The following is a 22,544-nucleotide window of genomic DNA, read 5'->3' as shown; positions in this document are numbered from 1 at the left end:
CCTGCTCTTCCATCTTGTCAAATACAAACATCTAGTTTTGCTTCCTCTCGTGCTTAAACTACAATAAAAACTGAAGCCCATAAAGACAAGGAGGTGACAGCAACATAATTTTGGAAGCTGGAAAACACGAGGGTAAGTACGCCATACCCCAACAGTAGGGAAAGCTGAGAAACAACCCAATTTAAACCACAGAAATCCTCAAAATGTTCCAGAACTGCAAGAGGAGCCTCAGGAATTCAGGGTCAAGGGGGGAACAGGAGGAGGTTGTCTGAAAATAAGGGGACAGGTGTCGGCTTGGGGCAGATAGGTTACACATGGAATATAAAAATAGCAGTGGGCTCTGTTCAAAGTAGGTAATACCCCTTTGCTCACTTAATTCTCACAACAACCCATGAGACAGACTCAACTATTGTCATCTCCAGTTTACAGATGAAGGGGCACCAGAAGTCAAATAACACTTTCACACAGATAGTAAGGTGTGGAGCTAGGCTTTGAACTTAGGCAGTGTATCCAAAGGCCACGATCTTAAGTATGCTATTCAGTCTCCATCCCACAGCTGAGAAGAGCAAGGCTCAGGCCGGTCACATGCTTGGGATCCCCATCCCTCACTGCCCTTGAGCAAGAATCATCAGTTCAGATGGAGGAACACAGCAACCCAGGGCCATTTTCAGCAACACAGCAGTGTTATTTTGGTAGATGGTGATTTAGATTAGCTAACAAGACTACAGTCAGCTTTGCCGCGATGGAGAAAACAGGCACCATTAGGGTGACACAATCCAAGACTCTACCATAAGAGTGTGCAGCATGGGCCAGGATAGCTCCCAAAATCTCCAGGGGCCATTCTTACCACACGTTGAATAGAAGCTCTCAGAGTCCCACCTTACACCCATCTTCCCCTCCCGTACTCAATAGTGTTCAGCCCTTACTGGGGTCCTCCAGTATCACAAGGTCACCACCCCACTCAGTAAGCAGCCCAGCCTACTGTAGGGAAAGTAATAATTACAAAAAGCTTCTTAACCTTGAGCTGGAAATTGTCTACTATTACCCTAATTGGCCCTGGGTTTTCCTTTGGGGGGACCTCCAGAACAACTACAATAGCTTTTCCACAAGGTACTCTTCAGGTATTCAAGATGAACAACCAATATCTCCTCCTCTTCTGCTTCCCAAATTTTTCCTTGTCTGGACTAAATAAATCAAATTCCCTCAACTGTTCGTCATATAACATAGTTTTCAAACTTTTCACCATCCACCGGGACCCTTTTTTGATGAGCTTTAAGGACATGGTGCACAGCTAATCTGTGCATTCCAGCTCAGGCATGATCCGGCCAATGCAGCAGACGGCAAAATTGTTACCTCCTATGAGCTGACATGCCTTAGTGCTTTGGGGGCAGTAATGACGTCTTAGCTTTCTGGGCAGTGATATACCTCTTGGCTCGTAACAAATTCATGACCCTCTTACTATGTCTGTTTGGCAGAAGTATTGTTCAACCGGTTCTCTTCCGTCTTGTACGCATGCAGTCAATTTGCTTAATGTAGAAAGGACTTTACACCCATCTCTTGAAATCCTATCTTACTGGAGCCAGTCCATCTTGCATGCAGAGACTCAGAGACAATGTGTCCTCGTGTACTCCAATTAGAGAAGTTTAGGAAAAAAGCTGACAACCTGTCACCCTAACACTTTAAAATGGCTTCTGTCTGCATGCATGGACAGCGCCGAAAAGGTGTCCACTCACCTGCTGCCAAACAGCGGGGACCAACAGGGACAGAGGTGTCCCTGGAACTGCTGACGCTCTGGGGGCTGTTCCTAGGGCCGCTTTGCCTCTCTTTGCTTTTCACAGCTCTCATTTTTTAATCCAAAAGCAACCAGAATAAACTTCAAGAAGACACTAGGATGCAAAATCTTTTCATAGAATTGACAGAAATGCCTCTGACAGTCTGCAAATATTTCCTTGACAGTTTATGTGTACATCAGGGGGTTGTCTCTAAAACTTTGGCGGTGTAATCTCTTATTTTGAATGAAGACCAAGTCCTCAGAAGTAATCGGGCTTTTACCCGATATAACATCAAACGTGTAGAAAACAGTTTATAATTTATAGTGTGCTTTTACTAGGCAATAAGAGTATTTTGCAATGTTATGGCATACTGTTTTTGTTTCAAAACCAATTTTAAAGTTCTTATAGTTGAAAATTCTGATTAAAATATTAAGTTTTCTAATCCTGGCTCCCAGGTGTGTGTGTGTGTTTTAATATCCCTTTCCAGTGCAAGAAAAAAAGTGTCATGAGTTGTTCTAGCATGAACGAGAAACAGCTGTGGCCATCACTATCCCATCTCTATTGCCTGGGTGATCCTGCTTAGGGCTTGCTTGCTTGCTTCATCAATGGAAGACGTGTTCCTTCAGAATTGGAATTCACTGAGGAATAAGACCTGTCTTATATCTGTGGGACAATTTGAATTTTAGTTGGCAGCTCTCCAGTGGAATCTTTGAGCAAAGGGAAATCAGCTACGGATGATACCGCTTGATGAAACAGGACACCGTACAGCTGTAATTTTAAGCAGAGAAACAGAGCCAAATAAAATTTTTTAAAAGTATCCACTCTATAATCAAAACTGAAGCCTCATTAAATGCCATCTAACAAAAAACTAAAAGAGCTAGTAATGGGCAACAAAATGATCATGTTAAGAATTCTGACAACAGGCAGAATCATTATGGAAAGCAAAGGAAGGGGGCAAAGCAATGGAATCACAAACAGAATGATTAGCCTCACTGAGCTCAGATTTATTAGATAAAGTCCAGTTGGTCATCCTCACGAGGTCAGAACCTTACCATATGGTGACTATTCACAGAATCCAAAAGGATGGGAAACAGGGCCCATTTAAATTACATATTGAATTAATACTGGCAAAATAACCAATAGTCTCCTTGGTATGGAGTTTTTAAATTACGCTTTTAAATACTAATAATATTTGTGATCACTATCACATCATTAACAGCAACAGTATAAGTAATTATCTTTAGCTGCCATGTCGCTGTCCACAATGCACTTTAATACATATATATATTATCTCATTAAAACACGTCCAGTGACTAGTCATAGATTCAGATACAGTACCTCTCCAGCATACTGCAAATAGATATGTGAAGCTCAATCCTTGAACTGGAGCACGATTACCACCAACTTTAGTCCCTTGCCTTTGTGAGGACGCCAAGGATTCCCCTTGCCCCCCTCCCCGCCCCTGACCGCGTTTGCTTGGCGGGCGCCGCGCACACTGCGGCGGACGCTGCACCGCGGCTGTCCCTGCTCTCCGTACTGTTTTCCTCCAAGAGTGTTTGCTTTTGCTCTTGCTGCGGAGGCGGCGGGGATACGCAGGCTGCCTGTGCCTGCGACTTTGTGGCGGCTGCTGCGGCTGGACCCTGCCCGCGGGAGAGCTGCCGCTCTGGTCCTCCCTGGGGCGCTGTCCCCCACCCCCCACCACCGTGTGCTGCTTGCGCCTCGTCCAGAGGCCCGTGTCCCCACCTTCCGGCTCGCGCTTTCCAGAAGGTGTCACAGAAAACGTTACCATTTTTGATAGAAACTTGAATGGGATTACCTCCAGCTTCGGTCTGAATTCCAGAATTTCACTGCGATGTTGTTTTGGTTGGAGACACATGCTTACGTTGGCCAAGTTTGTATGATGTTTTCTGTTTTATGCTATAAGTAAAATTAATATTGATGATGATTCATGAAAAGGGGTCACAGAGCGGAGTGAGCAAGAGTTCAAGCTCCGCAATCATACAGAGCTGGGTTCAAATCTCAGTTCTGCCTAATTCTAATCATTAGACCACAAGAATGTGGTCTGTGAATTTTTATGTTGTATGAAACACCTAACAATAGCCTCATTCTCACAGGATGCTAGGAGAATCATGAAAACAAGGAAATGCATGTAAAGTCCTTTGTACCTGATACATATTAATACTAATTTTCATTACTGTTCTTACTGGAGTATCAATTACCAGATCCTCCACAAAGCTAAGAGTGTGTTCTGCACATGTAAGGGATTTAATAGTAACATTACGTAAGTTTTGGTTTCATAATGAAATGAATAAATGCATATTATTAGTAGATGGTACCTCTAATATCTTATTCAATGAAATTGTAAGATATAAACTTTGCACATCCCTTTATTTAAGAACCAAATATTTTCATTATTAGTTTATAAAGTTCTGGAAGGTTTAAGCCATCAAAGCTAATAGAAAAAATTTCTGGCTTTAGCAAAAATTGCCTCTGACAGACCTTAAAATGAAGCAAATGCAATCTTCTCTCCAGGGAGAAAAATCAAATGCAAGTAAGGGTTTGTAAATATTTAAAGAGGAATAAAATTAAATCTGTCAATATTCATTTATTCAGACATTCGTACATACTATTTAATGAATATGTCTTGAGTATTACAATGCCCTCAGTTTATTCTGTATTAATCCCTTTAAATTTATTGCTGGCTGCGGCAAAGGCTGCATTGGTCTGAGGCCTGGATGAGGCCATGGGATTTGCGGGCCAGAAAGGAGCCCATCCTAGGACTCAGCATCTGCGACCATCAGTGGGGATGTGGCCATTCCTTCCCAGCCTTCTTCACAGAATGCCCTCCTCTTCCCGACCTCTGTGCTGGTATCTCAGCGCTCCATCCCAATTGGACCTCTTTTCTTCTTAATCCATACTCACTTTTTGAATGATTTCATCCAGTCCCATGACTTCAAATACAACCTATATGCTTATGAACCCCAGCTTTCTATCTTCACCATCACCCCTCACCTGAGCTCCAGATTTGAACATTTAATGATCTACTTCATACTGGCATTTGGGCATTTAACAGGCATCTCAAACTCACCCTGTCGAAGTTAAGCTCCCGATTTCCATCCCCTACTTGCTTCTGCTCCAGTGTCCCCACCTCAGTAATCCCCTAGCCAATCACCAGACTGCTCAGGCAAAGCCCCCTTTCTCTCCCCAACATATATTTATTCGTTTAGTGTCATCTTAACCATCCAGAAGAGATTTAATTTTTCTTCTTCATCTCTGAATTCCTGTTACTTAGAATAGTGTCTGATGCATAAAAGACAGTCGATAAGATGTTTGTGAAATGGATAAGTGAATGTCTCTACTTCCTTCCCACCCAGAAAACATAGCACTGGGGGCAGACTGAAGTTCAGGTCCTTGACTTTTTGATAACATTTACTGAGCACTTATGTGCTAGGAATACTACTAGCAGGTTTTTTTTTTTTTTTTAATATTCATTATCTTATTTAATCTTCAAACCCTACAAAGTATGTATTCCTACTGTCATTATTATTACTACTTCCTCTTTTACAGATGAGGGAACAACTCAGCAAGGTTCAGTAACTTGGCCAACACAGCTGGTAAGAGATAGGTAAGTGTTGGGAAAGGCAGTTGCGAGTGGTTTGTTGACCCTTGAGCAACTGCTGAAGAGTGCCTTGGGCTGGAACATTCCCTTGTATGGAGATAAAGAGCCATCACAACCTGTGCTGCTGGACTTAGCTCCTTCTTTGGAACTATCTTTCCTTCTTCTGGGTTTGGCGTATACTCAGGGGCTCTCTCCCTGCTTTTTCAAGATCCTTATCTTATGTATATGTGTACAGGCAGGAGCATAGAGGTAAGCTCTCTCTAAAACAGCTCTAAAAAAAATCTTTCAAGCTGTTCAGCCAAGGCTCCAGATAATTCCAATCTCTCATCGCTCAGATTTTTCCATTCTTAAGTATGATGTGTTTACTGTTACGAAGTGAGTCACAGGACATATGGAGAATTAACTCAGATATCTGGTACCATGTGAGTGGACAAGATTTTTCCCCCTGAACACACAGGGGCACAGAATATTGTGTATGTTTATGCTGTCTCCAGGGATTTGGAAGAATTGGACATAAGGGAAAAAAACTCCTGTTGTTCCTGACAACATTCAAAATTATATCCTGGAGGATCCTTTTAAATAAATAGAATTAACTTCTAGAGAAAAGAAGCTTGACGGTACTGGACTCACTGATGATATTGCTGGGCTTTTTTTAAGTCACACTTACGTCTCAAGATGCTTATAACATTGTCATCTCCAAAGAGATTCATTGCAGCAGTGTGTCTGCCGTGTTGATGCCCAAGAAATATTCTAATTCTGGTGAAGAGGTTCTTTATATCTTTCCCCTTGGAAAGTCATTCACATGGATATTTTGTTTCAGAATATTCCATTTTTCTTCCTGAAATGCGCATCATTATGTAAGACTTAGTATTTCATTTCTGATACCTCTACTTATCCACAACATGGTTAGAGATCAGTCTCTCACTATTCTTGTGAAACTTGGTAAGAGATTGAGAACAGAAGTTTTTCATATTTCATTGCTCAAGTACAAACAGTTGATTATCTAAAGAACATGTTTAATCCTGGTTGGCCTTTTCCTGCCTCCCCAAAGTCTCCAAGACAGAATCAGACAACCATGGAATGTTAGAAACAGAAGAGACATCAGAAACTCCAAACTTAATCCCTCCTTTTAGAGATGACATGACTTGCTTACGTCCACTGCCATGATTTGTTTCCAGGGAATAGAAATGCATCAAACTATTCACATGGGCAAGAAAAAAATTAGGAAAAGAAACCAGCTTCCAAAATGAACTGAAAATATAAACTAAATGGTTTTTGTTGCCCTCCTCTGTAACACCCACCCTCCATTAACAGAAACATGAGAAAGTTCAGAGAAAGCTCAGAGATTGATAACACCTGTATTTGGTGTGCAGTTTTTATTATAAAATTGAAAAGATTGAATTTGATACATTTATTAGGTCTTGGGCCAATTAAAAACTCATCCAGTTGTCTGTTTGCAACAGTGAGCAATGAACACAAGAATGACAATGACAATTCCCAACATGGCGTGTCCAAATGAAACTGCAAAAGGTTCTAGGACTTGATAAAATGGTTAAGATATTACTCATCTGGAGTACCATCCTTATATCAGACAAACTAGATTTTAAACCAAAGACTGTAGTAAGAGAAGAAGAGGAACACTATATCATAATAAAGGGGTCTATCCAACAAGAAGATCTAATAACTGTAAATATTTATGCCCCCCAACTTAGGAGCACCCAAATACATAAGTCAATTAATAACAAACTTAAAGAAACTCATTGATAATAATACAATAATAGCAGGGGACTTTAATACCCCACTCAACAGCAATGAACAGATCATCTAAGCAGAAGATCAACAAGGAAAGAGTAGCTTTGAATGACACACTGGACCAGATGGACTTCACAGATATATTCAGAGCTTTTCATCCATACCTTCTTTTTGAGTGCACATGGAATATTCTCCAGAATAGATCACAAACTGGGTCACAAATCAGGCCTCAACCAGTACAAAAAGACTGAGATCATACCATGCATATTTTCAGACTACAATGCTATGAAACTTAAAGTCAACCACGAGAAAAATTTCGGAAAGAGCCAATGGAGGTTAAAGAACATCCTACTAGGGGCGCCTGGTTGGCTCAGTAGATTTAGTGTCTGCCCTTGGCTCTGGGCATGGTCCCAGGGTTCTGGGATCAAGCCCTGCATCAAGCTCCCTGCTCAGTGGGGAGCCTGCTTCTCCCTCTCCTTCTGCCCCTGCTCATGCTCTCTCTCTTTCTCAAATAAATAAAATCTTAAAAAAAAAATAGAACATCCTACTAAAGAATGAATGGGTTAAACCAGGAAATTAAAGAAGAAATTAAAAAAAAAATACATGGAAGCAAATGAAAACGAAAACACAACAGTCCAAAACCTTTGGGATGCAGCAAAGGCAGTCCTAAGAGGGAAGTATATCACAATACAGGCCTACCTCAAGAAGCAAGACAAGTTTCAATACACAACCTAACCTTACACCTAAAGCAGCTGGAAAAAGAACAGAAAATAAAGCCTAAAACCAGCAGAAGAAGGGAAATAATAAAGATTAGAGCAGAAATCAATGATATAGAAATCAAAACAACAGTAGAACAGATCAATGAAACTAGGAGCTGGTTCTTTGAAAGAATTAACAAAATTGATAAATCCCCTGCCTGACTTATCAAAAAGAAAAGAGAAAGGACCCAAAGAAATAAAATCATGAATGAAAGAGGAGGGATCACAACCAACACCACAGAAATACAAACAATTTTAAGAGAATATTATTAGCAATTATGAGCCAACAATTTGGCCAGTCTGAAAGAAATGGATAAATTCCTAGAAATATATAAACTCTCAAAAATGAAACAGTAATAGAAAACCTGAACAGACTCATAACCAGCAAAGAAACTGAATCAGTAATCAAAAATCTCCCAACAAACAAGAGTCCAGGGCCAGATGGCTTCCCAGGGGAATTCTACCAAACATTTAAAGAATTAATATCTAATCTTCTGAAACTGTTCCAAAAAAATAGAAATGGAAGGAAAACTTCCAAACTTATCCTATGAGACCAGCATTAGCTTGATTCCAAAACCAAAGACCCCACTAAAAAGGAGAATTACAGACCAATATCCCTGATGAACATGGATGCAAAAATTCTCAACAAGATACCAGCTAAAAGAATTCAAGATTACATCAAAAGGATTATTCACCATGATCAAGTGGGATTTATTCCTCGACTGCAGGGCTGGTTCAATATCTCCAAATCAATCAATGTGATACACCACAGTAATAAAAGAAAGGATAAGAACTATATGATCCTCTCAATAGATTGAGAAAAAGCATTCGGCAAGATAAAGCATCCTTTCTTGATAAAAATCCTCAAGAAAGCAGGGATAGAAGGAACAAACGTCAACATCATAAAGGCCATAACAAAAACGCCACAGCAAATATCATTCTCAATGGGGAAGAACTGAGAGCTTTTCCCCTAAGGTCAGGAACACGACAGGGATGTCCACTCTCACCACTGTTGTTCAACATAGGACTGGAAGTCCCAGCCTCAGCAGTCAGACAACAAAAAGAAATAAAATGCATCCAAATCAGCAAGGAAGAATTCAAACTTTCACTCTTCACAGATGACATAATACTATGTAGAAAACCCAAAAGACTCCACCAAAAAATTGCTAGAACTGATACATGAATTCAGCAAAGTCACAGGTTATAAAATCAATGTAGAGCAATCTGTTGCATTTCTATACACCAATAATGAAGCAGCAGAAAGGGAAATCAAGGAATTGCTCCCATTAACAATTACACCAAAACCACATCTAGGAATAAACCTAACCAAAGAGATAAAAGATCTGTACTCTGAAAGCTATGGAACACCAATGAAAGAAATTGAGGAAGACACAAAGAAGTGGAAAAACATTCCATGCTCATGGATTAGAACAAATATTGTTAAAATATCTATACTACCCAAAGCGATCTACACATTCAATACAATCCCTATCAAAATAACACCAGCACTTTTCACAGAGCTGGAACAAATAATCCTAACATTTGCATGGAACCAGAAAAGACCCCAGATAGCCAAAGGAATGTTGAAAAAGAAAACCAAAGCTGGAGGCATCACAATTCCGGACTTCCAGCTCTATTACAAAGCTGTCATCATCAAGACAGCATGGTACTGGCACAAAAACAGACGCATAGATCAATGGAACAGAATAGAGAGCCCAGAAATGGAACCACAATTATATGGTCAACTAATCTTTGATAAAGCAGGAAAGAATATTCATTGGAAAAAAAAACAAATCTCTTCAACAAATGGTGTTGGGAAAATTGGATAGCCACATGCAGAAGAATGAAACTGGACCACTTTATTACACCATACACAAATTCAAAATGGATGGAAGATCTAAATGTGAGACAGGAATCCATCAAAATCCTAGAGGAGAACAGGCAGCAACCTCTTTGACGTTGGCCACAGCAACTTCTTCTTACTAGATAGGTCTCTGGAGGCAAGGGAAACAAAAGCAAAAACTACTGGGACTTCAAGATAAAAACTCCTGCACAGTGAAGAAAAACAATCAACAAAACTAAAAGGCAACCTTTAAATGAGAGAAGATATTTGCAAATGACATATCTGATAAAGGGCTAGGAGCCAAAATCTATATAGAACTTATCAAACTCAACACCCCAAAAATACCTATATAATCCAGTTAAGAAATGGGCAGAAGGCATGAACAGACATTTGTCCAAAGAAGACATACAGATGGCAAACAGACACATGAAAAAATGCTCAACATCGCTCGGCATCAGGGAAATACAAATCAAAACCACAATGAGATACCACCTCATACCTGTCAGAATGGCTAAAATTAACAACACAGGAAACAAAAGATGTTGGCGAGGCTGCATAGAAAGGTAAGACACTGTTGGCGGGAATGCAAACTGGTGCAGCCACTCTGGAAAACAGTAAGGAGGTTCCTCAAAAAGTTAAAAATAGAACTACCTTTTGACCCAGCAATTGCACTACTAGGTATTTATCCAAAGGATATAAAAATACTGATTTGAAGGGGCACATGCACCCCAACGTTTATAGCAGGATTATCAATAGCCAAATTATGGAAAGAGCCCAGATGTCCTTCAACTGATGAATAGATAAGAAGATGTGATACATATATCACACACACACACAATGGACTATTACTCAGTCATCAAAAAGAATGAAATCTGGCCATTTGCAATGACATGGATGGAGCTGGAGTATATTATGCTAGGTGAAATAAGTCAGTCAGAGAAAGACAAATGCCATATGATTTCACTCATATGTGGAATTTAAGAAACAATACAGATGAACACAGGGGAGGGGAAGAAAAAGTAAAAAAAGATAAAAACAGAGAGTGAGGCAAACCATAAGAGACTCTTAACTACAGAGAACAAACTGAGAGTTGCTGGAGGGGAGATGGGTGGGGGGATGGGGTAATTGGGTGATGGGAATTAAGGAGGGCATGTGATATAATGAGCACTGGGTGTTATATGCAACTGATGAGTCACTAAATTCTACCCCTGAAACTAATACTACACTATATGTTAGCTAACTTACATTTAAATAAAACCTTGGAAGAATGAATGAATGAATGAATGAATGAAGACATTACCTCATAATAAAAGCAAGTTCCCTTAAAATAGCACTTCAATTTGCAGTAGTCACTCTGGATGGCTAGGTGAGGTTATTTATATTATCTTGGTCAATTATGTAATTGCTACCATTAAATTTTCTGGGCAAATGAACTCATCACTCTTTGCTTCCACCCCTACCAACTTCAAGAATTGTCATGAAGATAAATCAGACAAAATGCATGAAGACAGAAGCTTTAAACTAGGGTTCTTTGGAAGTGCACAAGTGAATTGTGTGTAAGATTGGTGTATGCATGTGCACAGAGCATTTTTCTGGTTAGAAGCTTTTATCAAACTCTTTTAAAGGAATCCATAACTCCAAAGTGGTTAAGAAGCATTTATAGTCAACCAAAAAAAAAAAAAAAAAAGATTTCATTAGAGCTATTTTAGAGACAACCTCTACCTACTTGCCCCCGCCAAAGACACATAAATAAGATAAGGATCTTGAAAAAATAGAGTTCCTGAAATTACAAGCATCCTTGTAATGCCAAGAAAGTCACTACCCTGCATGATAACGAAATTGTCGATGGCAACACCAGCAGACCTCAACCTGAGTCATAGTCAATTTGGCTACTCCGATCAAAGAATACCCTTTCTGTCAACACAAATAAAGCCTAAACAGCCTCAGAAAATAGAGTTTCTTTAGCTATCACTGCCTCATCCCCTCTACCTGCTCCTCATAATCATTTCTTGACATGCACACTGACCCTCTTGATTTCTAATTCACGCTGGTAGTAAACAACAGATTCAATGACCTAGCACTTATTATTTCACAAGGATACATTGAGTGTCTCCCAGTTTCTGGGCACTGTGCTAGCCAGGGATGTGACAGCAAACATTACGAAGCCTGAGCCAACCAGAACCAGAAGGAAGCCAGGATAGTGCTGGGGGGGGGGGGGGAGGGCGGGCGGGGAGGGTACCGCACAAGGAGAAGCACAGCAGGCCACACACACACAAGATGAACTCCTAATTTGGTCTTGATGATCAGTCAAGGAAAAGAATATTAATAAACATCCCTTAAATAGCATTCACTGTATACCAGACACTCTTCCAAGTGCTTTTTATCACTGTTTAATTCACCAGAGGATTCCAATAATGCTAGCAGAAGAACCAGTTTGCAACGCAAGGAGAAAAGGTCTCTGGAACGTTCCAGGCAGAAGTAAGAGCAGGCATAAGGCCCCGGGGTGGGAGTGTGGCAGGGCGGCTCCCGCCAGCTCACCGCGTCTCACTGTTAAGTACGGGAGTTTGCAAGCCAGTCCCTGCTGGTAGCTCAACGCCAGCCACGGCAGGGGTATTATTTTACGGAAGGTGGCAAATACCACAAATCAATCAGAATTGATTTTTGTCATTGTTGTTGTTGGTTTGGTTTGGTTTTTGTTTTTGCGAGGCAGCTCATCAGCACATCACTGCCCCGGGGCGTGGGAAATGATGACTTGACCAAGAGGGTCATTAACCATTCTGATGCGACAGGTGGAATGGCCTTCTCTAAGATTCGATCCTTGCCTCTTGAAGATCAACCAAATGAGGTTTGTTAAAGACGCGAGTATAACCAGAAAATATCTCATACCGTTAGTCCATTTTATGTTGAGCTGAGGACACACCCAACCTGAAATTTTTTGCGTGTTTATCTGGGCATCACTTCCAGAGACAAAGTTACTTGTGTTTTTTTATGCAGTTCAAGGCCGCTTTGTTGACAGATGTTACAGTGGTGTGCCAGTGTAAACTTAAAGGGAGAAAACAGATGGCATGTTAGAATATCATATAAAAATAATTTAATATTTTGGGACACCTGGGTGGCTCAGTCGTTAAGCCTCTGCCTTCAGCTCAGGTCATGAGCCCAGGGTCCTGGGATGGAGCCCTGCATTGGGCTCCCTGCTCAGTGGGGAGCCTGCTTCTCCCTCTGCCTGCCGCTCCCCCTGCTTGTGCTCTCTCTCTCTTTCTCTCTTGCATGCATGCTCACAAATAAATAAAATCTTTTTAAAAATTAAAGAAAATAATTTAACATTTTACTGGCATTTTAACTGAACTGAACTTTAACTGAACTTAACTGGCAATTTAAACTGAACAATTAGATCCCTACATTGTATCTGAAATATACATAACATCCTCCAGCTCAGTAGTTAAGCTAACCTAGCCCTCTCAAATTATGAAACCACTCTTGTTGGCATAGTGCATAGATAAAAGCAATTTTTATATCCAGACTAGATGCAAAGTCTGTGAATAAAGCACAATATCTTTAAAACTCTTAGGAAATCTTTTAGGACTAGGAGGAAGCTGTCCCCCATTTCCCTTCACCTTGAAGTAAAATACACACACACACACACACACACACAGTGTAGATACAATCAGCCCCGAGAGGCAGAAGGACAGCAGTGTTTAATACTATGTTTCTAATGTATATCCATTCCCCTATGCTGAAACCTAGACTATGACAAAGAAGTGCCAGCTTTGAGGTAGGGGAAGCTCTGAACTCTTGGAAATTACATCCGAAATTACATGGCCCATTTTGGAGCATTCAGAATGGCTGTGTCCAGAGCAAGAAGAGGCCTTTACGGAGTAGGGAGATCACTTTCAATTTTCTATGGGTTCTATTACTGTCTGTAGGCAGATCATACACCAGGTTATTTATCTGTTCATATATTGATTCAGATTTTTTTTCTGTGTAAATCTTCCACTTTGTTCAAGTTCCCAGAAATGTATTTACAGATTTTAAAAACAACTCATCCAAAAGACAACTTTTATCTTGGCCACCATCCTTCCCAACCAGAGCTTACTTTTTTATACGATCATTCTGGCCAGTCTTCCTGATGCCATCACAGCCTCTGCCTGAAGCCCAGCAGGAAGGTCCAAAGCAGCAAATGGAAACTCAGACAGGGCAGAATGGTGGATTATCCTTTTCCAGCAAAATGTCACTGGGGGCCACGAGGAGCTACACCAGGCCAGTGCACATGGCCATCTTCCCTCATCCAACTATGCTGCTGGTGACCACCAACGTGTTCTTCACTGCCTGCTTCTTCATTTATGAGGTCACCTCCGCTAAATATACTCGGGATAGCTACTGATTATGTGAAAGAGAAGAGAATAAAATGACATTTGATTCTATTATGTGCTAAACAATTCACCCATCTTCTTTCATTTACTCCTCACCACAAACTGCAAAGGAGGTGGATTTAGGCTCATTTTACAAATGAGGGCAAGTAACTTGCATAGGATTAAACATCTTTCATTTAATTACTCATCCATTCAACAAACATTCATTGAGTGCTTACTATGAGCTAGGTGTTCAATAAACAACAGGTGTTGGTTTCGGTAAACAACAGCAAAAAAAAAAAAAAAAAAGGTCCAACTTCAGGTTGGTTTCAGTTTTCCTTGTCAGTGAAAGTCACAAGAATTGAAACTCAGGCCCAAGTGTTGCAATTTGGAAATGAAGTTCAGAGAAAGCAGTGCCTCTCCCTCTAATGAACATGTGTTAAGTGCCTATAGGAGGCAGGGTCCCATGTTAGAACTGTCAGAACCCTAATACTTGGCCTCATAGACTATCATTATTGCTTGAGAATGAAGAATTACCTTCTAATAGAAGAGAGGAAACCTACCATACAAAATCAATTAAAAAACAAAGCGCAGGGCTGTTCAATTTAGAAATGGGGGTGCTTGAAGCTTTACACATACCTCACCCCCCACCAGATGTTCTGGGCAGAACATCTCAAACTGTAGGACACACTGGGCAAATCAGTATGGCGTTGATTCAAGAGAGTGGGCATTGGATTTCATGGCCCCTGGGCTGCTGGTCTGGGAAGGTGCTAGGGAGCTCTAGTCCTGGGACCCACCCGAGTGTAGACCTGGAGGACATTCATGTACATTATCCCACTGCTCTTCATAACCTTCCCTTGGCAAGGGCTGACATCCTTGGTCTTGCTTATAATTACCCAGTTGTGCTTGGGGTCTTCCTGGATGGCACATCGGGTGGGCAAATTCTAGAAATGCCTACTATAAACAATCTGAGAAAAACAATCTGATCATCTTCTCCTGCAGCTGGGAAGAATGTCACCTGATCATCTCCACTTGTCATCTGACAACCTCTGTCATCTGACCAGCTCTACCCGGTCTCAGAAAGGAATGACCCCTGGCCATCTCCACCTTTCATGAGATCTTCACGGGGAAGCTGAAAGGAATGTCAGCAAGCCCAGGGCAGGGGCGTTTACACCCACCTCTGCAGGTCATACATCGATTGTTTTCCTGATAGTCGCATGCAACGTGTAGAATCCTCGGCTCTTGATGTTTCACATATTTCCAGAGGCATTAATGTTTCCAACCTTCCCATGGGTATGCTCAAATTTAACAGTATCAGAGCAATGGAATGCCATTAAAGCAGTCACCTTTGCTGATGCTATGAAGGGGTCTTTGGGCCAGTGGCCACTGTATTCATCAAACTGGAAACAAGATTAAATCTGAAAACAAGATTGTGGGAAATGGTTAAGACATTCTTCAGAGCAAAACAAATGAAATAAAATATAAAGAACATCCCTAGTATTTATCAAGTGCTTATTTAGTTCATTCTAGCAGTCTGTTTATTCATTCATCCTATAAATATTTAGCAATATCTGCCTGGTACCAGGCCCTATGCTAAACCTTGGGATGACTTTCAAAGAGTTGGTAATATTTCCATGATGTCGTACCTGAAGGAATTCCAGGGCATTTTAGGCTTTCATTTATTGTCATTTCTCCCCAGTTCCCTACCATTCCCTTTCTGAAAAACTGCAAGTCTTCAGGAAAACCATCAGGCCCTGGGCAGCAGCTGAATTGCCCTTGGGACAATCCTCAGTGGCCACAGTCATCACCACTGTCATTTTGAGCCAACCTCCCAACCTAAACTAGAAGAAGCAGATCTAGGGTGGAGGTGGGGCAGGATTTTATCACCTGCAGGCAGAAATCTGTCTGGGTTCTTCCCAGATGAGAAAAGGAGAATTGAGAAAGCCAATTTCAAATTAAGTTGGCAAGAGCCAGAGTGAAAGAGACAATATTCTGGCAGTTTTTCATTGGCTTCTAAAACCTTTGCACTTGAGAGAACAACTAAACCAGAAAGGTTAACACTTGGATTTCACTGGATTGCCTCAAGTGTAAAATAATGTGAGCAATTTTCTCTTCTAATTTGGGGAGGGTCACCAGAGTTAGAAGGGAAGAAAACACCTCCACCTGTCCTCTCCCCACCCCTCCTTCAGCTCTGTCCCACTAGGCTTCTGGGGCTCCCTTCCAGAATGCAGCACAGACTACCTGCAGGGTTGGGGGTGAGTCTCCCATTGTGCGAGCTCTCTGAGGGATCCAGGGGAAGAGGGGCTTGGGAGTCAAGATCACAGGCTTTCTGTGATCTTTCTGCTCTGTTCCTCCCTCCAAATAAAGTCAATGAATCCAGAATTGTGTTTAAAAGAGGAAGTTGCTGGGGTCGCCTGGGTGGGTTTAAGCATCAGACTCTTGATTTGGGCTCAGGTCATGATCTCAGGATCATGAGATGGAGCCCCACTTCGGGCTCCACGCTGAATATGGAGCCTGCTTAACATTCTCTCTCTCTGAGCATGCTCACTCTCTCTCTAAAAAAGAAAAAGAGAGAGAGAGAGAGAGAGGCCCTTTACCTGAGAAGATTCTGATAATGGTGGAAGAATTGCTGGTATTCTCCTTGACTAGAAAAATAGAAACATTATTCTTGCTCCCAGAACATGAACAGCTGAGAAAGCTGTGGATTTCTGCAAAGCCACAGCAGGAAGAAAGTGGAGAAGAAATATTTAAAAGGGGAAAACTTACTAATAAGAAGCGGGCCTCTCTGTTCTGGTTTCTTTAACTTCCTAGCTCTTCTGATTCATTGACATTATGAGCCATACAGACTCAGCGCCCGAGTCAGAAATTCATTTTGGAGACATTTCAGAATATCTGAATGGTCCAGAAGAAGGGGAAAAGTTCAAAACAGAAATGTGAGGTCTCTGGCTATAAGCAACATTCAGAAAACGGCCTCTTCAGGAGAGAAGCCAATCCCTGTTATACATTCAAGAGCTTGAACTGGATCCCATGAAGTTTCCGTGTTTTGTTTTCAACATTTGAATGAAGAACCTTTAAGAGCAGCCTTCGCTTCTGCTCCCAGACTTCCACAGGACCCATTTTTATTTCAAGCCTTAAAAAAAAATTCAAAATGTATAAACAAATGATGGACAATCCATGGGGGGGGAGGGACACTTCATTACAGTAGTTAATGCGAAGGTGAATAAGTCCTGTTTCTAAGGAACTGAGCCCTACATAGACCAGGAATTATACTATATAATTATATAATATCTTTGTGGAATTATACTTTACATAAGTCTCCATTTTGTTCTAATTTTATCAGTTCGGACAAACTGGATTGTGCTGCTAACTCAGGGACAATAAAATATTCCCATCACATACAGATTTCCTGTAAACTGTTTTGCAGTAGGAAAGTTAATAAAGGCCTGGAGGCTTAAAAATTCAATTCTGTTGAGGCATTTTCCACATTTATTAACTATTTTTACCAGAGGTCTGTATGTGGGTTCTCTTAAGACATGTTGGTGGGAGAAGTGGTGAAGCTGTTAAAGCAAACAAGAAAAACAAGTTACCATTTCATTGTTTAGGCAGGTGCCAATGAGACTGGGGGAGGGGGGTGCTGTCAGGACCCGGGGTGAAGAAATGGGATAGGCGATGACCATTCACTGAGAAGTTTTTGGTTAAAGGAAAGTTATCAGTATTTCATATGTGAAATCTAAAAAAAGACAAATGAATAAACAAACAAAAAAGCATAAACAGATCCATTAAGTACACAGAACAAACTGATGGTTGCCAGAAAGGAGGAGGGTGGGGGGATGGGCACAGCGGGCGAAGGGGCATAACGTGGGAGGCTCAAGCTTCCAGTTATGGAATGAAGAAGTCACAGGGATGAAAGGCACCGCACAGGGGATCGTGTCAATGGTATCGTAATAGCGTCCTATGGGGACAGATGGGAGCTGCAAGGGAGCGTAGCATGTTGTATATATTTGTGGAATCACCATGTTGTACACCTGAAACTAATGTAATATTGTATGTCAACTGTACTCAAATCCAAAATAAATATATTTTTAAAAATTATCAAGAATAGCAGCCAAAAGAAGCTGATAGGTAGTGGGATTCTGGGAGCTCCTATGTGTTTGAAGGTTTGACTTCAACGATGCCCAACTGGAAGGGGTGCGGGGCGGGGGGGAGAGAGGCTGAAGGTGTTTGGAAGACGGTCTGTCCAGAGGAGACAGCAGGATGGCCTGGAGGGCAGGGGAGGCCTTAAGCCTGGAAAAAAAGGGATGCACCTCTTCCTTTGTGAGCAGGAGAAAGCGGCAGCGAGGGGCGAGGGGCGAGGGGCGGGGCGGGGCCCCACGCGCAGCGGGACCCAGGCCGCCCGCAACTCACCTGGATTCAACTCCTCACGTCTTCCCTTCTGAAGTCGTGTGCCCTTAAAACATACTTGGGCCACACAGGTCTCATTGTACGCTCTTCTCCTGAAACCGCTTCCGTAGTTCTGTCACTGTTGTCCCAGAATCTAAACTCCCAAGCCGGCGTGTGAAGCCCACTCTACTTCTCACCACTCCTGCCCCCACTCCCACTCCCGGTGCTCACAGTGTGGTCCCTGGCCAGGAACGGGAGGACCACCTGGGAACTTGTTAAAAATGCAAAAGCTCAGGGGGGCTCCTGGGTGGTTCTGCCGGTTAAGCATCCGCCTCTTGGTTGGGCTCAGGCTGTGAGCTCAGCGCAGAGTGGCCGAGTCAGCTTGAGATTCTCCCTCCCCCTCCCCCTGCCCCTCCTCCCACCACACTCCCAAGGGCGCTTGAGCGCACTCTCTCTCTGAAATAAACAAATAAATCTTAAAAAAAAAGAAATGCAAAAGCTCATGCCCTGCTCCGGATTTAATAAATCCGAAATGCTGGTAAAGAGGCCTGGCAATCTGCATTTCACCAAGGCTTCTCGGGGATTCTGACGCATGCTCCGGTGTGAGAAGCAGGGGCCTAGTCTTACTGAACCACACTGGCAGCTCCCGGACCACACCGCGCTGGCCACCTCTGCCAAGAAGGCGCCTCTCCCCCCAGCTCCACTCCCATTTCGCCGGGTCCTCCGCCTCTCCCCCAGCCCACGGTGACTGCCTCCCTCCCTGCGCTCCCAGGGAAGCGGTGAGCACTTCCATCATTCAGCCTTGCTGCAGCTCCGAGTTTCTGTGTCTGCCTCCCCCAGAGCCAGCGAGCTCCCCTCCCCGGCGCGGGGGGCGGGGGGGGGGGGGAGAGTGGCGACTGTGTTTGTCCTGCCACAGTCCTGGGGCTCAGAAGCTGTTTTTTACTTGAAATGCTCATGAAAAGCAAAGTACAGGGAGGGGAGCGAAGAAGAGGGAGCGAGCATGCGGGAGAGAGACAACCACGAAATGCTAACCGCGGCTGTTTGCCCCATCCGCCTGTGGGCCGGTCCCGCGCCGAGTGCCTCGCTGAAACTGTCATGTAGTCCTCCAACGCGCTGGCGGCGCTGCTGAGCCACTCGGCAGAGATGGAAACAGGCACAGGGAGGTTACATAGTTGCCCTCGGCTGCTACGCGGCAGGAGGCTATACTGTCGACCCCACGGGCTGAGAGGGGAGGGAGCTTTCTTCGGAGCCCTTATCAATACTCACTAGCTCCGCAAACGTTTCCGGGACGCCTGCTCTGTCTGTGCCAAGCTGAGCCGACCAAGAGGAACGCAGAGAAGGGCACGTGCACGCAGTTGCTTACACGGCAGCCCTGGAGGAGCCCCCAGGCTAGAGAGATCTGTAAACCAGTGAGCACGACTCAGCGAAGGACAATTACTGAGGAATGTCCAAAGAGCTGCTTAGACCCCGCAGCAGGCAGCATTGTTCTGCCACAGGTTCCCACAGAAAATTCCAGAGGTAGGTAGTCAGGGCTGTGGCGATTCCGCTCCACGGCACCCTCCAGCTTGCTGCTCCTCCTGCCCTGGGGTGTGCCCCTCACCTTCCTGGTCCAAAATGGAAGCCATCACACCTTTGTTCCAGGCTGCAGGATGGAAAAGGGGGCAACAGAAAAGGAGTAAAGGACATGTTCTAGATCCCTCCTGCAAAAATTCTTGGAAACTCTCTCATGATTCTGTGCTTACATTCCAGCATCCAGAACTTTGTCACCTGGCCCTATTGGACGGCAAGAAAGACCATACTGTATTAGCAATTGTCATGATTTTAATCAGGAAGAAGGAGAGAACACATTGGGGGGCAGACTGTAGTCTCTCCTGCAGGATGCATGGTGGCGGGTGTCCTAGGAAGACACGGGGACGGCTGGGAACCAGGTGGGAAGAACTTGGTGTGGCATGACCAGTAGTTTGGAAGCTGTCGTCCTGGCAATGAGAACAGTCAGGTAGGTTTAAGCGAGAGACAGATGGAAACTGAGCGATGTTTCCCAGGGATCTCCCTGACAGCTGTGCAGACAGGTTCTGGTGGGGTGCTGCTGTGACCCTGAGACCAGTTAGAAGGCAGTTCCCCAGTGCGGGTGAGAGGCAATGTGGGCCTGGAGCAGGGCAGTAACAGTGGGGTGAAGACGAGAGAATGGAGAACAGGAAATGGGGGGGGGCGGGAGAGGATGGATCTTGGTGGCAATTAGGAAATGAGGGTGAAGGACGGGGATGGAATTGAGGATGACACTGAGGTTCTCAACTTGAGCAATGTGATAAATGACAATGTGGCTGAAGGTGAAGGAGGCTGCCGTCAGTGGCAGGGAGAATTGATCAGTTTGATTTGGGATATGCTGAGTTTAAGGCGCCTGTTGGGTGCAAGATGTTCAGCAAGCTGACAAAAATACATGTCTGGAGCTCTGGAAAGAAGTCAGGGATAAAAGTACCAACTCAGGAGTGGGTGGGTCCAAGTGAAGCTGCAGACACGGTTTGGGATGGCTTGACCAAAAAAGAATAAGGGAACAGAGTCAAGGATGAAGATTAGGGAGCGCCAAAGTTGTGTGCATTCTCTGCAAAGTCCATTCTGATGGAAGGTTCTTTGGAAATAGAAGCTCAAGAAATCTCAGGTTGCATCCTTTTCCCAGATATCCAGGACCTGGGTCAAACTCTCCATTTCAAGATAAGGTGAAACCACTAAAAGCTTTTGCTTTCCCTGGTTGAAATACTTGAACACCAGCTAATGTTAGGTTTGGGGGGGAAAAGTCATATTTAAGGTTGAGGTTTCCATTTCTACTCTGTAATACAGCAGAGCCTGTGCCCAGAAAACCTCCTGCCTCCCTCACCGTCCAGGGAGCTGTCTTTTCATTATGCTGCCAGGCCTCGGGACTGGGCAATGCCAGCAGGTTGAGATCCGTGTGGTAAGGGATGGCAGATCAGGGGAGCCCTCTCCTACAAACAGCTTTCAACTTCTGGGTGATTTAATGCCCTTTTTGATTGCTTTCAAGAAATGAGATGACTGTTGGTCCTAGTATCTGCTTCAATTCTAGAAAGGGTTAAAAAAAATGTATATAGGGGCGCCTGGGTGGCTCAGTCGTTAAGCATCTGCCTTCGGCTCAGGTCATGATCCCAGGGTCCTGGGATCGAGTCCCACATCAGGCTCCCTGCTCGGCGGGAGGCCTGCTTCTCCCTCTCCCACTCCCCCTGCTTGTGTTCCCTCTCTCGCTGTGTCTCTCTCTGTCAAATAAATAAATAAAATCTTTAAGAAAAAAAAAATGTATATAGCATCCCTTTCATTTTAATTGATTTCTTAAAAAAGATTTTATTTATTTATTTGAGAGAGAGAGAGAGAAAGCATGAGTGGGGGGGTGGGCAGAGGGAGAAGGAAAGGGACAAGCAGACTCCTCGATGAACTTGGAGCCTCCGTGGGGGCTCAATCCCAGGATCATGAGATCATGACCTGAGCCAAAGTCAGATGCTTAACAGACTACTGAGCCACCCAGGTGCTCCTTAATTGATTCTTTTTGTCCTTGCCCTTCTCCACTGCTTCTGATCCTTGACCCCCTCCCCTCCCCACCAACATCTGCTGCCCCTGCCCCTTCTCATTTTAAGCAGTTGGCTAGTATAACCCACTTTCAAAGCACTGATTTCTTGAAATGCAATGATTATAATTTGGGAAACACTTTCAGCCAAAGACTATGATATCAAAATGCTCAGTTCTTTGGGTGGTCACTAGCAAAGTGTCTTCAACTGATGAGAATCCAAGTAAAAGGGCCTTCAATTATCTAGAAAGCACTTAAAGTCCAAACCCAACAGGAACAACAAAAGCAATCTAAAATTAAAATAAATGGTGGTTTTCATTTTTCCCTTCCTACTATCTTTTTCTTTTTTTAACATATACTGTATTATTTGTTTCAGAGGTACAGATCTGGGATTCAACAGTCTTACACAATTCACAGGGCTCACCATAGCACATACCCTCCCCAATGTCTATCACCCAGCCACCCCATGCCTCCCACCCCCCACCACTCCAGCAACCCTCAGT

General features: G+C 43.3%; 1 long non-coding RNA gene across 2 annotated transcripts; it reads right to left on the bottom strand.

Annotated features, from left to right (window-relative positions):
- Positions 1-2,023: 2,023 nt before the first annotated feature.
- LOC123859449 (uncharacterized) lies at positions 2,024-19,870 on the bottom strand. 2 transcript variants are annotated; one of them, XR_010410883.1, is made up of 8 exons: positions 18,498-19,870; positions 16,860-17,823; positions 15,272-15,511; positions 13,838-14,121; positions 12,631-12,786; positions 6,059-6,229; positions 3,589-3,689; positions 2,024-2,540 (listed from the first exon to the last, which is right to left on the bottom strand). It is a non-coding gene; the product is annotated as an uncharacterized LOC123859449 (long non-coding RNA). The 2 variants fall into 2 exon arrangements; XR_010410884.1 differs by lacking the exons at positions 2,024-2,540; positions 16,860-17,823 and having other exon boundaries at positions 3,213-3,689; positions 18,498-19,866.
- Positions 19,871-22,544: the final 2,674 nt, after the last annotated feature.

The sequence above is a fragment of the Mirounga angustirostris genome, unplaced genomic scaffold (assembly GCF_029215605.1).
Source record: "Mirounga angustirostris isolate CCGP_5_RB_7025 unplaced genomic scaffold, mMirAng1.0.hap1 SCAF_4, whole genome shotgun sequence".
NCBI lineage: Eukaryota > Metazoa > Chordata > Mammalia > Carnivora > Phocidae > Mirounga > Mirounga angustirostris.
The sequence above is the reverse complement of the archived record's forward strand: the minus strand, read 5'-3'. Positions and strand labels throughout refer to the sequence as shown.